Consider the following 16126-nt stretch of genomic DNA (forward strand, 5'->3'; position numbering starts at 1 on the left):
ATTTACGTGAGTCTTTGCGCTCTCGAACATCGATTAGGTAGTACGACCCATTGTGCAAATCCTTGCTGACCACAAAAGGCCCTTCCCAAGGGGGGGATAGCTTGTGCATATCCGTCTGATCCTGGATGAGTCGAAGCACCAAATCTCCTTCTTGAAAGGTTCTGGTTCTAACCCGGCGGCTATGATAATGACGCAGATCTTGCTGATAAATCGCCGAACGGGCTGCCGCCATGTCACACTCCTCATCTAATAGGTCAAGAGCTTCCTGCCGTGCCTTCTCGTTATCCGCTTCAACATATGCCGCTACACGAGGCGAGTCATGACGGATGTCACTAGGAAGAACCGCTTCTGCTCCATAAACCATGAAGAACGGCGTGTAGCCTGTCGATCTGTTGGGTGTGGTATTGATGCTCCATAACACTGAAGGTAACTCCTCAACCCAACAACCCGGCGTCCGTTGCAAAGGAACCATAAGCCGGTGATGCCTCTCGAGATCTCTTGATTGGCCCTCTCTGCTTGACCATTGGACTGGGGGTGAGCCACTGATGACACGTCAAGCCGGATGTGCTCACGTTGACAGAACTCCTTCATGGCACCCTTTGACAGATTGGTACCATTGTCTGTTATAATGCTGTGTGGAAAGCCAAAATGGAAAATCACCTTTTTGATGAATTGAACTGCCGTGGTCGTGTCACACTTACTAACTGGCTCTGCCTCTACCCATTTTGTGAACTTATCAACCGCCACCAAAAGGTGGGTCTTCTTGTCCTTGGACCTCTTGAAAGGCCCAACCATATCCAACCCCCAAGTTGCAAACGGCCAGGTGATTGGAATCATCCTCAATTCTTGAGCTGGTACATGAGCATGCCGTGAGAATTTCTGACAGCCATCACATCTTTTAACCAAGTCCTCGGCATCAGCATGAGCTGTCAACCAATAGAAACCGTGACGAAACGCCTTGGCCACCAAAGATTTTGAACCGGCGTGGTGCCCACAATCTCCTTCGTGGATCTCACGCAAAAATTCACGGCCTTCCTCAGGAGATACATAGCGTTGAAACACCCTTGTCACACTGCAATGATGCAACTCTCCATTGATAATAGTCATGGACTTGGACCGCCGGGTTATCTGCCTGGCCAAAGTTTCATCCTCTGGTAACTCGCCCCGGTTTATATACGCCAGATACGGAACCGTCCAATCCGGGACAACATGTAAAGCCGCCACCAACTGAGCCTCCGGATCAGGAACAGCCAAATCCTCTTCACCAGGGAGCTTGACGGACGGATTATGCAAAACATCCAGGAAGACATTAGGTGGAACTGGTTTACGTTGGGAGCCCAGGCGGCTTAAAGCGTCTGCTGCTTCATTCTTCCGCTGGTCCACATGATCCACCTGATAACCTTTGAAGTGACCTGCAACAATATCCACCTCACGACGATATGCTGCCATTAGTGGGTCCTTGGAATCCCAAGTGCCAGACACTTGTTGAGCCACCAGATCCGAGTCACCGAAGCATTTAACTCGGCTGAGATTCATCTCCTTAGCCATCCGAAGACCATGGAGTAAGGCCTCATATTCAGCTGCATTATTAGTGCAAGGGAACATTAAACGGAGAACATAACAAAACTTATCACCTCGCGGGGAAGTTAACACAACTCCAGCCCCTGAGCCCTCCAATTGCCTGGACCCATCAAAATGAATAGTCCAATAAGTGTGATCCGGCTTCTCTTCCGGTGCTTGTAATTCTGTCCAATCATTGATGAAATCCACAAGTGCCTGAGATTTGATCACCGTTTGGGGTATGTATTTCAACCCGTGAGGCCCGAGCTCGATAGCCCACTTAGCAATCCGACCAGTTGCCTCCCTATTCTGGATTATATCCCCCAAAGGAGCAGAGCTGACCACCGTGATGGGATGACCTTGGAAATACTGCTTAAGCTTTCGGCTTGCCATGAAAACCCCATACACCAATTTTTGCCAATGCGGGTACCTCTGCTTGGATTCAATGAGTACTTCACTAATATAGTAAACCGGACACTGAACCGGGTATTCCTTTCCTGCCTCCTTGCGCTCCACCACAATAGCCACACTAACAGCCCGAGCGTTAGCTGCCACATATAGCAACAATGGCTCTTTGTCAACCAGAGCATCGAGAACCGGCGGATTAGCTAGCTGCCGCTTTAAGTCCTCAAATGCTTCATTAGCGGCGTCACTCCAGACGAAGTTATCCGTTTTCTTTAGCATCTGATACAAAGGGATGGCCTTCTCGCCGAGGCGACTGACAAAACGGCTCAACGCGGCAATCCGGCCTGCCAGGCGTTGAACATCATTGATACACTTTGGTTTAGCCAAGGAGGTGATGGCTTTGATTTTTTTCGGATTAGCTTCAATGCCCCTGTTAGACACCAAAAAACCCAAGAGCTTGCCTGCAGGTACACCAAAGACACACTTGGCCGGATTAAGCATCATTTTATAAACCCGCAGGTTATCAAAGGTTTCCTTCAAGTCATCAATCAATGTCTCCTTTTTCCTTGATTTCACCACAATATCATCCACATAGGCGTGAACATTGCGGCCGATCTGTTTATGAAGACAATTCTGCACACACCGTTGATAAGTTGCCTGTGCACTCTTGAGCCCAAAGGGCATGGACACATAGCAGAAGGCTCCAAAGGGAGTTATGAAGGCCGTTTTCTCCTGGTCCTTAACTGCCATTTTGATCTGATGATAACCAGAATATGCATCCAAAAAACTTAACCGCTCACAACCCGCCGTAGCATCAATAATCTGATCAATACGGGGGAGGGAAAAAGGATCTGCTGGACAAGCTTTGTTGAGATCTATGTAGTCCATACACATATGCCAAGTGCCATTCTTCTTGAGGACCAGCACCGGATTAGCCAACCACTCAGGATGGAATACTTCAACGATAAATCCAGACGCCAAGAGCCTGGCTACTTATTCTCCAATAGCTTTGCGTCTTTCTTCATTGAATTGGCGGAGAAACTGCTTGACCGGTTTATACTTAGGATCAACATTGAGAGTGTGCTCAGCGAGTTCTCTCGATACACCAGGCATGTCAGAAGGCTTCCATGCAAAGATGTCCCGATTCTCATGGATGAACTCGATGAGCGCGCTTTCCTATTTCGGATCCAAGTTAGCGTTGATGCTAAACTGCTTGGACGAATCGCCAGGCACGAAGTCAACAAGTTTAGTCTCATCAGCCGATTTAAACTTCAGGGCCGGATCATGCTCCGTAGTTGGTTTCTTCAACGAAGTCATATCTGCCGGATCAACATTGTCTTTGTAAAACTTCAACTCCTCTGTTGCACAAACCGACTCAGCATAAGCCACATCACCTTCCTTACACTCCAGAGCAATCTTGCGGCTTCCATGCACGGTTATAGTTCCCTTGTGACCCGGCATCTTGAGCTGTAGATAGACATAACAAGGCCGTGCCATAAACTTAGCATAAGTTGGCCGTCCAAATAGGGCATGATACGGGCTTCTGATTTTCACCACTTCAAAGGTCAAGGTTTCTGATCTCGAGTCATGCTCATCTCCAAAAGCCATCTCCTGAGCTATCTTACCAACAGGATATGCCGACTTACCAGGCACCACACCATGGAACACCATATTGGATGGTTTAAGATTTTTATCTGTTAGCCCCATGCGACGGAAAGTTTCGTAATAAGGGATATTGATACTACTCCCTCCATCCATGAGTACCTTAGTGAACTTATAACCTCCCACCTGAGGTGCCACCACCAGAGCCAGATGACCCGGATTGTCAACCCGGGGTGGATGATCATCTCTACTCCACACAATGGGCTGCTCGGACCAGCGCAAATAACGGGGCACCGCCGGTTCAACGGCATTCACCACCCTTTTATGAAGCTTCTGATCACGCTTGTCCAAGCTAGTGGTGAAGACATGATACTGTCCGCTATTCAACTGCTTCGGATTGCTCTGGTAACCCGAATGCTGCTGCTGCTGATTGCCCTGATGATTATAGCCACCTTGGTTACCTTGATTACTTTGATTGTTATGTCCACCCTGATTGCCATGGAACCCTGAACCGGAATTTCCTCCGCCTGAACCGCCTCCTGATCCATGATCATATCGGAAAGGGTCAGAATTTTTGAACTCTTGCATGATGTAACAATCTTTCCAGAGGTGTGTGGATGGTTCCTCCTTCGTCCCATGCTTTGGACATGGCTGGTTTAACAGATACGACAAACGGTCCGGGTTAGGATTTGGCATTCCATTGCGTCGGGGCGGTTTACCCTTACGCCGCTGGCCCTTGTCATGTGTATTAGTGTTAGCCGCAAAGTCTAAACCGTGGTCCGCTTTACGCTTGCCGCCGTTTCCATGACCCGCCGGGTTGTGGTGCTGCCCCTTGGCGTTGCCGCTCTTCTTTCCCTTCCCTGTCTTATCATCGTCAGACTCAGGATCCTTGGTACTATCAGAGTCGGCATACTTCACCAGTGCAGCCATGAGGGTTCCCATGTCATTACAATGACGTTTAAGCCGTCCCAACTTCAACTTCAATGGTTCAAACCGGCAATTGCCTTCCAGTGTTAAAACTACGGTGTCAGCGTTGATGCGGTCTGATGAATGCAAAATCTCCGAAACCCGGCGCACCCAATGGGTTGTTGACTCTCCTTCCTCCTGGACACAGGCCGCTAGGTCCACAATTGACATGGGCTGCTTGCATGTATCCTTGAAATTCTGAATAAACCGGGCTCTCAACTCGGCCCATGACCTGATAGAAATGGCCGGTAAGCTCTTTAGCCAAGTGCGGGCCGTTCCTTCTAGCATCATGGTGAAGTACTTCGCACATGCCGCATCATCCACGTCCAGCATCTCCATGGCCGTCTCATAGCTTTCGACCCATGTTTCAAGGGATAAATCGGCGGTGTAATTCGACACCTTGCGCGGGCCCTTGAAATCTTTGGGCAGGCGCACATTGCGCAACGCCGGGACAAGACATGGCACTCCCAAGGAACTAGAGATAACTCCTGGTTCCACCGATGTGGTTGGACGAACCGGAGTAAGCTGGCGGGCCTCGTGCTGTGCTGCTAACTCGGCCTCTTTGCGTGCCCGAGCTCGGTCCACCACCTCCTGAGCATCACCGGCACCACCCGTCGGGTTATGGCCACGGGGCGGATCACGGTTCCGCGCATTGCTTGATACTGCCGGTTCATCCATACGCCTGCTGTAACTCCGGCTTGGACGGGGAGTGGAATGAACCCGATCGCGACTATATGAATAAGCCTCCTGTTGAATCAAGGCTGTCTGAAGAAGCTCCTTAACCCGACGTGTCTCGACCGCTGCTGGAGAATCGCCTTCGGTCGGGATGGCCGCCAGCCGTGAAGCGGCAGCGACAATGTTGTCCATTGGGTTAGAATAATGACCCGGCGGTGTGGGGACATGAGGTACCACAACGTTGTTCTGACGAGGCGGATCCACCAAATGTGGCTGAACCGGCGCCCCTGCTCCGGGTGCCTGCCTCTGCCCGGTTTACCACCGGCGGATTACTGGTTCCTGCTCCTGGGGTGTTAAAGAGGTTTCTAGCCTCATAAACCGGCAGCAGGCGAGATCGGTGCCTCCTCTTCAGGACTTCATTCGACGCACTCTGATCCAGCATAATCCGATAAGCTTGTGCATCCAAAGCGGCCCGCTCCGCGGCTATCCTGGTATCCTCAGCTGCTAAGTCAGCTTTTGCCTGGGTGATCTGATCTTTCACTTTCGCGATTTCCGCATTGTGTGTATCCTGATCCGCCGGGTTAACTTCCGCCATCAGCGTTGCCAACATGTCAAACAAATCAGATAAAACCTGAGCCGACGGTCGCACAGGGCCTCCTGCCCCAGCCGCTGCCGCCGCTGCTGATCCAGAAATCAACGCCGATGCGGTCGAAGAGTGGAGCGCTGGTTGTGTGCCGGCCATGAAGATCGCCACCCGGCTTGGCAGATCAGAGGGGTCCGGAATACTGTCGCCATCGGAACAGCCCCCAATCCGGCCATCTTGTAACTGATATAACGACTCGGTCTCTCCAGTCGATGACTCGTCACCGGAATAAACGACGGTCTCACCACTAGATTCCGATCTATCCTCAGATTCCCCTCCATGGATAACTCCCGCGAAGGCACGCTTCATGACAGGCTTGACCCGGGCAGATCTCGCACGCTGAGCCGTTTCGACGAGGTCAGTGCAGATGTCCGGCTCAGGGCCCGGTTCGCCGATCTTGCCAATGAAAATGTGTATGCTACCAAAGGGGACCCGGTACCCGTACTCGATTGAGCCGGCCTCGGGGCCCCAGCCTGCATCGTCGATGTAGAGCTTGCCACGACGACTCTTGGTCATCCGGCCCACAGCGTAACCCTTGAGTCCTTCGAAGCTGCCCTCCAAGAACTTGAAACCATCATGCGATAGCCCCACGGTGGGCGCCAACTGTCGTGGTTTTGTCACGGCAGATGTCCTAGAGAAAGGACTTAGTCGTGGAGCCATCGCTACGGGTTAGCTTGAAGGGGTTAAAGCGGACAAGGGACGCAAGAGAGTTTTATACTAGTTCAGCCCCTTACGATGAAGGTAAAAGCCTACGTCTAGTTGTGATGGAATTGATGGGGTTTCGATGACCAGGGAGCGAATACGCTTTGCCTGAGTCTCGAGTTGTTGTCTGTTGTCCCTGGACCGCCGTCGGGTCGTCCCCTTATATACATGGGTTGACGCCCGTCGGTTTACAGACTCCGAGGCCGGCTCATAATCGTGTCTGGCTCGGTCTCTGCTACGCATATCTTACAACACAAGTTTACATCTCAATGTCGGTTTGTGTCTACATGCCTTAAACCGGCTTTGGGCCCTGGGCCTTCATGAAGCATCACCGTCTGTCTTCATGGGCTTCAGATACAGATGAACTACTTATGAAGTTAACCCGGCCTCTCCTGGCCGGTTTACGCCCAGTGGTAATATCCCCAATAGTACCCCCTTGCCAAACTCATGGCAAGGTATATAATAGGTCTGGTACACAGCATTCCATACATGATAGAACCTATGGCTGAGGCATAGGGAATAACTTTCATTTTCTCTCTATCTTCTGTAGTGGTCGGGCATTGAGTCTGACTCAACTTCACACCTTGTAACACAGGCAAGAACCCTTTCTTTGACTGATCCATTTTGAACTTCTTCAAAACTTTATCAAGGTATGTGCTTTGTGAAAGTTCTATTAAGCGTCTTGGTCTATCTCTATAGATCTTGATGCCCAATATATAAGCATCTTCACCGAGGTCTTTCATTGAAAAACTTTTATTCAAGTATCCTTTTATGCTATCCAGAAATTCTGCATCATTTCCAATCAACAATATGTCATCCACATATAATATTAGAAATGCTACAGAGCTCCCACTCACTTTCTTGTAAATACAGCCTTCACCATAAGTTTGTATAAAACCATATGCTTTGATCACCTTATCAAAGCGTATATTCCAACTCCGAGATGCTTGCACTAGTCTATAGATGGATCGCTGGAGTTTGCACATTTTTTAGCACCTTTAGGATCGACAAAACCTATTGGTTGCATCATATACAACCCTTCTTTAAGAAATCCATTAACTTATGCAGTTTTGACAATTTGCCAGATTTCATAAAATTCGGCAATTGCTAACATGATTCGGACAGATTTAAGCATCTCTACGAGTGAGAAAATCTCATCGTAGTAAACACCTTAAACTTGTCGAAAACCTTTTGCGACAAGTCGAGCTTTGTAGATAGTAATACCACAATCTGCGTTTGTCTTCCTCTTGAAGATCTATTTATTCTCAATGGCTTGCCAATCATTGGGCAAGTCCACCAAAGTCCACACTTTGTTCTCATACATGGATCCTATCTCAGATTTCATGGCCTCAAGCCATCTGTCAGAATCTGGGCTCATCATAGTTCGTACGTTCGCCATGGTCTAATAACATGACTTCCAGGACAGGATAACCGTACCAATCTGGTGCGGAACGTGCTCTGGTTGACCTACGAGGTTGGGTAGTAACTTGATCTGAAGTTTCATGATCATCATCATTAGCTTCCTCTCTAGTTGGTGTAGGCATCACGGGAACGGATTTCTCTGATGAGCTACTTTCCAATTCGAGAGAAGGTACAATTACCTCATCAAGTTCAACTTTCCTCCCACTCACTTCTTTCGAGAGAAACTCCTTCTCTAGAAAGTTTCCATTCTTGGCAACAAAGATCGTGCCTTCAGATCTGTGGTAGAAGGTGCACCCAATTGTTTCTTTAGGGTATCCTATGAAGACGCACTTCTTCGATTTGGGTTCGAGCTTATCAGGCTGAAGCTTTTTGACATAAGTGTCGCAACTCCAAACTTTAAGAAACAACAGCTTAGGTTTCTTGCCAAACCACAGTTCATACGGTGTCATCTCAATGGATTTAGACGATGCCCTATTTAACGTGAATGCATCTGTCTCTAATGCATAACCCCAAAATGGTAGTGGTAAATCGGTAAGAGACATCATAGATCGCACCATCTCTAATAAAGTACGGTTACGACGTTCGGACACACCATTACGCTATGGTGTTCCAGGTGCGTGAGTTATGAAACTATTCCACATTGTTTTAAATGAAGGCCAAACTCGTAACTCAAATATTCGCCTCCGCGGTCAGATCGTAGAAACTTTATTTTCTTGTTATGATGATCCTCCACTCCACTCTGAAATTCTTTGAACTTTACAAATGTTTCATACTTGTGTTTCATTAAGTAGATATACCCATAGAAAATAACGATACGCGTCGCGAGCTTCAACACTCATCGGACCGCATACATCGGTATGTATTATTTCCAATAAGTCATTAGCTCGTTCCATTGTTCCGGAGAACGGAGTTTTAGTCATCTTGCCCTTGAGGCATGGTTCGCAAGTATCAAATGATTCATAATCAAGTGATTCCAAAAGCCCATCTTTATGGAGTTTCTGCATGCGCTTTACACCAATATGACCTAAATGGCAGTGCCACAAATATGTTGCACTATCATTATCAACTTGCATCTTTTGGCATCAATATTATGAATATGTGTATCATTCCGATCGAGATTCAATAAACCATTCACATTGGGTGTATGGCCATAGAAGGTTTTTATTCATGTAAACAGAACAACAATTATTCTCTGACTTAAATGAATAATCGTATTGCAATAAACATGATGAAATCATATTTATGCTCAACGCAAACACCAAATAACATTTATTTAGGTTCAACACTAATCCCGAAGGTAGAGGGAGTGTGCGATGGTGATCTTATCAACCTTGAAATCGCTTCCAACACACATCGTCACCTCGCCCTTAACTAGTCTCTATTCATTCTGCAACTCCTGTTTCCAGTTATTGATCTTAGCAACTGAACCGATATCACCGAGGGTATGCTATAAACACTAGTAAAGTACACATCAATAACATGTATATCAAATGTACCTTTGTTCACTTTGCCATCCTTATTATCCGCCAAGTGTTTGGGTCAGTTCCGCTTCAGTGACCATTTCCTTTGCAATAGAAGCACTCAGTTTCAGGCTTGGGTCTAGCTTTGGGCTTCTTCATGGGAGCGGCAACTTGCTTGCCAGTCTTCTTGAAATTCCCTTTCTTTCCCTTGCCCTTTTTCTTTAAACTAGTGGTCTTTAACCATCAACACTTGATTCTCTTTCTTGATTTCTACCTTCGCCGATTTCAGCATCGCGAAGAGTTCGGGAAACATTTTCGTCATCCTTCGCATATTATAGTTCATCACGAAGTTCTAGTAGCTTGGTGATAGTGACTAGAGAACTTTGTCAATCACTATATTATCTGGAAGATTAAGTCCCACTTGATTCAAGCGATTGTAGTACCCAGACATTCTAAGCACATGCTCACTGGTTGAGCTATTCTCCTCCATCTTGTAGGCAAAGTTCTTGTCAGAGGTCTCATACCTTTCGACACGGGCATGAGTCTGAAATACCAATTTCAGCTCTTGGAACATCTCATATGTTCCATGGCGTTCAAAACGTCTTTGAAGCCCCGATTCTAAGCCGTAAAGCATGGCGCACTAAACTATCAAGTAGTCATCATATTGAGTTTGTCAAACGTTCATAACGTCTGCATTTGATCCTGCAATAGGTCTGTCACCTAGCGGTGTATCAAGGAGATAATTCTTCTATGCAACAATGAGGATAATCCTCAGATCACGGGCTCAGTCCGCATCATTGCTACTATCATCTTTCAACTTAGTTTTTCTCAAGGAACATATCAAAGATAAAACAGGGGAGCTACACGCGAGCTATTGATCTACAACGTAGATATGCAAATACTATCAGGACTAAGTTCATGATAAATTAAGTTCAATTAATCAAATTACTTAAGAACTCCCACTTAGATAGACATCCCTCAAGTCATCTAAATGATACGTGATCCAAATCAACTAAACCATGTCCGATCATCACGTGAGATGGAGTAGTCATCAATGGTGAACATCTCTATGTTGGTCATATCTACTATATGATTCACGTTCGACCTTTCAGTCTCCAGTGTTCCGAGGCCATCTCTGTACATGTCGGGCTCGTCAAGTTTAACCCGAGTATTCCGCATGTGCAAAACTGTCTTGCACCCGTTGTATTTGAACGTAGAGTCTATCACACCCGATCATCACGTGGTGTCTCAACACGACGAACTATCGCAACGGTGCATACTCAGGGAGAACACTTATACCTTGAAATTTAGTTAATGGATCATCTTATAATGCTACCGCCGTACTAAGCAAAATAAGATGCATAAAAGATAAACATCACATGCAATCAAAACATGTGACATGATATGGCCATCATCATCTTGTGCTTTTGATCTCCATCTCAAAGCATCGTCATGATCTCCATCGTCACCGGCTCGACACCTTGATCTCCATCGTTGCGTCGTGGTTGTCTCGCCAACTATTGCTTCTACAACTATCGCTAGCGCATAGTGATAAAGTAAAGCTATTACATCGCGTTTGCATTTCATACAATAAAGAGACAACCATAAGGCTCCTGCCGGTTGTTGATAACTTTTGCAAAACATGTTCATCTCATACAATAACGTATATCACATCATGTCTTAACCATATCACATCACAACATGCCCTGTAAAAACAAGTTAGACGTCCTCTAGTTTGTTGTTGCAAGTTTTACGTGGCTGCTACGGGCTTCTAGCAAGAACCGTTCTTACCTACGCATCAAAACTACAACGGTGATTTATCAAGTTTGTTGTTTTAACTTTCAACAAGGACCGGCCGCAGTCAAATTCGATTCAACTAAAGTAGGAGAAACAGACACCCGCCAGCCACCTTTATGCAAAACTAGTTGCATGTCTGTCGGTGGAACCGGTCTCATGAACGTGTTCATGTAAGGTTGGTCGGGGCCGCTTCATCCAACAATACCGCCGAATCAAAATAAGACATTCGTGGTAAGCAGTATGACGATCACCGCCCACAACTCTTTCTGTTCTACTCGTGCATATCATCTACGCATAGACCTGGCTCGGATGCCACTGTTGGGGAACGTAGCATGCAATTTCAAGAAAGTTCCTACGCTCACGCAAGATCTATCTAGGAGATGCATAGCAACGAGAGGGGAAGAGTGTGTCCACGTACCCTTGTAGACCAAAAGCGGAAGCGTTTGACAACGCGGTTGATGTAGTCGAACTTCTTCTAGATCCAACCGATCAAGCACCGAACGTACGGCACCTCCGAGTTCTACACACATTCAGCTCGATGACGTCCCTCATCCTCTTGATCCAGCAAAGGTGTCGAGGAAGAAGATGAGTCCGTCAGCACGACGGTGTGGTAACGGTGATGGTGAAGTGATCCGCGCAGCTACGAAGATATGACTGGAGGCGTAAACTGTGGAGGGGAGCGCCGCACACGACTAACAATTGTTGGTGTGTGTTCTAGGCGCCCCCTCCCCACGTATATATAGGTGGGAGGGGGAGGGGAGCAGCCTTGGGGCGCCCCAAGTAGGAGGAATCCTACTTGTGGGGCTCCTCCAATTCGGCCTCCCCCCCTTCCTTCTTTAGCCGGGGAGAAAAGGGAAGGGGGAAGGAGAGAAGGAAGGGGGGCCGAACCCCTTCTCCTCCTTCTCCTATTCGGCCACATGCCTAGGGGGGGCGTTCCACCACTTGTGGGCTGGTGTGCTCCCATCTTATGGCCCATATGGCCCATATCTTCCCCCCAGGGGTTCCGGTAACCCCCTGGTACTCCGATAAATACCCGATACTATCCGGAGCACTTCTGGTGTCCGAATACTATCATCCTACATATCAATCTTTACCTCTCGACCATTTTGAGACTCCTTGTCATGTCCGTGATCTCATCCGGGACTCTGAACAACATTCGGTGACCAAATCACATAACTCATATAATACAAAATCGTCATCGAACGTTAAGCGTGCGGACCCTACGGGTTCGAAAACTATGTAGACATGACCGAGACATCTCTCTGGTCAATAACCAATAGCGGAACCTGGATGCTCATATTGGCTCCTACATATTCTATGAAGATCTTTATCGGTCGAATCGTTATGACAACATATGTTATTCCCTTTGTCCATCGGTATGTTACTTGCTCGAGATTCGATCATCGGTATCTTCATACCTAGTTCAATCTCATTGCCGTCAAGTCTCTTTGCTCGTTCTGTAATACATCATCCTGCAACTAACTCATTAGTCACTTTGCTTGCAAGGCTTCTTATGATGTGTATTACCGAGAGGGCCCAGAGATACCTCTCCGATACTCGGAGTGACAAATCCTAATCTTGATCTATGCCAACACCTTCGGAGATACCTGTAGAGCATCTTTATAATCACCCAGTTACGTTGTGACGTTCGATAGCACACAAGGCATTCCTCCAGTATTCGGGAGTTGCATAATCTCATAGTTGAAGGAATATGTATTTGACATGAAGAAAGCAATAGCAATAAAACTGAACGATCAATATGCTATGCTAACGGATGGGTCTTGTCCATCACATCATTCTTCTAATGATGTGATCCCGTTCATCAAATGACAACACATGTAGGAAACTTAACCATCTTTGATTAACGAGCTAGTCTAGTAGAGGCTTACTAGGGACACGGTGTTTTGTCTATGTATCCACACATGTATCAAGTTTCCGGTTAATACAATTCTAGCATGAATAATAAACATTTATCATGATATAAGGAAATATAAAATAACAACTTTATTATTGCCTCTAGGGCATATTTCCTTCACAACGCTGCCTGCATACATTTCAACGACTGTTTGAACTACCAGACGAAATTCGTGCAAACACGGTGTATTTCATATAAACCTGGCGAGATTCATTACATTTCAGATATACTTCAACTAAAAGTGGAGCTCGTCTGACTTTGGAGGTATAATTTCGCCTCGCGGCCTCCGCCTCTGCCATATCTTCCCTATGTCTGGCTGCACCGTTCATCGGAGTGGCCATGCTTCAACCGAAGGGGAAGAGTGGCTCCTCCGCTTCCGTGAAGACGAGTTGGGGGTCGATGATGGTCTTCGATAAAACAGGCAAGAGACCACCTGTGTATGCCAGCGACATGGTGGCGGTGGCCATTGTGGGACCCAAGCAGCGGCGGCCTCCCATCTACTTTCCCTCGCTGTCAGTGGCAGCTGCGGATGTGCTTTCCGCCTCCGCCGGTAGGGCACAACTACGCCAAGGTTTGCTCGTGCCATCGTGCCACCCCTCATGCCGGTATGGAGCAATCGGCCACTCCTCTACAAGCTAGGTTGGAGCGGCGAGTTGCTGCACCAGGGGCCAGCTTGGACCGGCGACTTACTCATCCGCTTGCCCGCCTGCAGCCTCGCCTATGGTACTGGCGGCCTGGGGCAGGGAGGGAGGTGGAGCAGTGAGTTGCCTAGCTCGTATCAGCTGGGCTCGGCGGGCCACCCAGCCGGCTTTTATGCCGGAGAACCCCTCTTCTTGCTCATCGAATGCCATGGAGATTGTGGAGAAAATGGTGCAAGGAGGAGATGGGAGTGGAGTGTGATGCGATTTTTGCCCGGCGTCTGGCACCGTTTAAATAGCGGGCGGACGACCTGAGCCAACTGGTGTTGTGTTTAATGCCGGACGGCTCGCAAACGAACGTGTGGCCGGAGTAGGCTTCTCGACACATGCGCGGGTTTGATGGAGGAAGGCGGACAGTCTGTTGCCATTTGAATGCGGCGAGGAAGCGTGTTCATTCGGTGTGCAGCGGACGTCGCTCTCTTTGATGTCGCGCCACTTAAATGCTGGCAGTGAGAGGTCGCGTCCATATTGCGCCGATGTGAGCACCGCTCTTCAGTGGCATGAATGCAAGCAGCTGGCACAGGGCGAGAACGCGCCCGGGCGTGGATGGGTGTTTCGGTTGGGCCAGGGTGGTCAAAGGGTGGTCAAACGCAGGCGTGGCAGCGGTCCGGACGCCCGCAAAGCCCCCACTTTGTTCCGGTTTGCAAGAAAAAGTGTGTCCTAACCATCCGGTGGACCGATATAGGCCCGCGTTGGATGGCTTCCGCTGTCCGGACCGCATGGTCCAGACGTATGCGGGAGTTTTGAGGGTCCGCGTTGGAGATGCCCTAACTAACTATTGGAAGATTGACATATTTTTTTCTAACTAACGGCCGGAGATTTCGTTTTCCTAACTACGATTCATGCGTGAGTTTGGCTTGTACGAGGTTTCTCTAGATATAAGGTTCCCTTATATGGTGTGTGGTGGAGGGGTAAAAAATGAATTACAAAGATTAGAAAAAATACGCCTTACATTGTACTGTATAATTTTAGCAAATTCAGATACAACTTATATGACGGTTCCAAACATGGTAACAGATAGTGGATCTCCCGCTCGCTGCGAACATGGCTCTCAGGACATCTTCAACGCGAAGCGCTTGTGTAGGCGCTTGAGGAGATAAAGAAAAAGGATATTTTGCTTAGCGCCTGTGTAGGAGTCCCTGCTTGCAACGCAAATACCAATCTGTAGACGCTTCGCGATTTAATCGAAAATAAAACAATAACGTAAGCGTCCGCGCTCTCAACGCATCAGGTAACGAAGCGCCTCTGTTTTCTCTTGATTTTGTTGAGATCCACGTACTAATCGTATCATTCAGGTAGCGCCGGCCGCCAGTTCATTTGTCGCATGCAGAAAAAAAAATTGAAGCGCCGGACGACTGCTTTTGCATCGACGCAAGCGATATTCCTGGCTTCGACCGGGAAACGGGCAAAAAGGGCAGGAAATCGATCCTGGCGCCCACCTTAAGCGCCTGCATTGTAGATGCCCTCAGCGGAGACCCCCCTTATATACCTATATATAAATTAGATCATCAATAAAGATGTACACACTTGATTCATTTGTTGTTTCTTGAATCTCTCTCGATTTTTACTTCGAATACATAGCACACTTTATCGGGAGCACGAAGAAATCGAAAAGCAACGATGACTCCATGCTCAGGGACGACACTAAAGGCCAACCTGTGATGCACGGTCGTGGTTGCCATATCAACCAGTGTTGAGAATGCCACTTGCTACCAAAAGGACATGCTCTATCCCGGCGACTACATTCAGACCATCGATTAACAACGATTTCCGGTCGCCAGCCTGCATGGCTTAATGACACTGCGTCCAGTTATGCCAGTAATGCTCAAGTCCAGAGGATCCTTGCTAGTCTTGCAGTTCAACTAGACTCGACGCAATGATTCTCCCTCTCAAATGGACTATTGTATTTTTGGAATATACTTTGGCTTGGTCGAGCTCCAGAGCTATAACAACGCATGCCTCATGCATTCCATGACAGTTCAGTCGAAGGTCATTCTGGCACCCAAGTTACATATCAACGCCGCCGTTGACTATTTGCTTGGTCCAAGATAAAGAGCGAATTCACAGACAGTCCAAACTTAAATGCCTAAAGTACCCAGGTTAACTCGAGCTGCAACTGTTACCAGAAGGGGCCTAGCAGGTCGTGACCATGGATTTCATTGATGGTTTGCCACAATCAAGCAAATCAAATTGCATTCTCGTGGCAGTGGATAAATTCATAGATATGCACACTTCTTGCCACTTAACCACCCCTTCACGACTGCCAAGATTGCTCATTCTT

This window comes from Aegilops tauschii, chromosome 1, assembly GCF_002575655.3.
Source record: "Aegilops tauschii subsp. strangulata cultivar AL8/78 chromosome 1, Aet v6.0, whole genome shotgun sequence".
Lineage (NCBI taxonomy): Eukaryota > Viridiplantae > Streptophyta > Magnoliopsida > Poales > Poaceae > Aegilops > Aegilops tauschii.